Below are 1,360 nucleotides of genomic sequence, written 5' to 3' on the forward strand. Positions count from 1 at the left end.
GAGTAGCTAGGATTATAGGTGTGAACCCCAGGCACTTGGCCATCTTTCATTTTTATGATCTAATTGAGCATTAAAAATCTTGTACATAGGGGCAGGGAAGGTGGCTCAGTAGTAGAGCACTTGCCTTGCATGCCTGAGGCCCTGGGTTTGATTCCTCAGCACCACATGAGCAAAAAGAAAAAACCCGGAAGTGGCACTGTGGCTCAAGTGGTAGAGCACTAAACTTGAGCTGAAGAGCTGAGGGACAGCGCCCAGGACCAGAGTTCAGGACCCCCGACTGGACCCAAAAAAACAATAAAACAAAAAAACTCTTGTACATAAGTATGAGTGTAAGTATATGTGAAACTGTTCAAAATAGTATAGTATTTTAATGCTTAAAATCTATCATGATGGTGTTAAAAAAAACAGGTCTGGGAAGGTGTTTCAATGCTAGAGTGCTCGCCTTGCATGCATGAGATTCTGGGTTCAATTCCTCCGCACCATATAAGCAGAAAAAGTTAGAAGTGGTGCTGTGGCTCAAGTGGTAGATCACTTGCCTTGAGTTGAAGAGTTCAAGGACAGCACTCAGGCCTAGATTTCAGGCCCCATGACCGACAAAAACAAAGAAATACAAAACCCAAAACCAAAACAAGTTTCCTTGAGCAAGAAATGCATTTGGGAGGTAAGACTTGTCTTAAATGTTTGTTTCAAAATATAGAAATGAGTAAGACTAACCACTTAAGGTACAAGTAAATGTCTGATGGTATGAGTATGTCTTAAATGTATAAGATAAAGAACTTATTAGTAAAGTTGATATGTAGCTAAAGTGGCTGTGATTTTAATAAGGTTAAAAGTAATGTTTTGTAGTACTAAAATTTCATACTTTATGCCAGTGAAAGATTAAAAATTAGAGTTACATTTTCCAATTGCTAACTGCTGATTTTGCTTATTTAAACTTGCTTGCGCTAGCTCTGACCCTTCCCCTCCCTGAAAATAAAAAGTTTCAGAGTCCAGATGCCGGCCCTGGGACAAGGTCTGTAGACGTCGATAAAGAACAAACGAGTATGTTCTTCTAAGTTCCTGTTTGGAAGTTCCCCAAATGGGACCCAAGATAAGGACCATCTGGCGAGTCCAGCAAACTAGGTCAAATGTCAACCAATCACAAGCCTGTAACTATGTGAACTCCCCTCCAGGGTGACCACTCCCCCTAGATTTGCCCTCAGCCAACCAGTTTCCGAGGAGTGTTACAAAATTTCCCGCGTAGCAAAATGATTGCTGGAGTACATGGTGATTTTTAAATTGGGCCAATCCCGGAGAACCTGGTGTCTCATGCTAATCCTGTGGGTTTTGCCTTTCAAAATGCTTGTAACTGCTGCCCGGG

The sequence above is a fragment of the Dipodomys ordii genome, unplaced genomic scaffold, assembly GCF_000151885.1.
Source record: "Dipodomys ordii isolate 6190 unplaced genomic scaffold, Dord_2.0 Scaffold426, whole genome shotgun sequence".
Lineage (NCBI taxonomy): Eukaryota > Metazoa > Chordata > Mammalia > Rodentia > Heteromyidae > Dipodomys > Dipodomys ordii.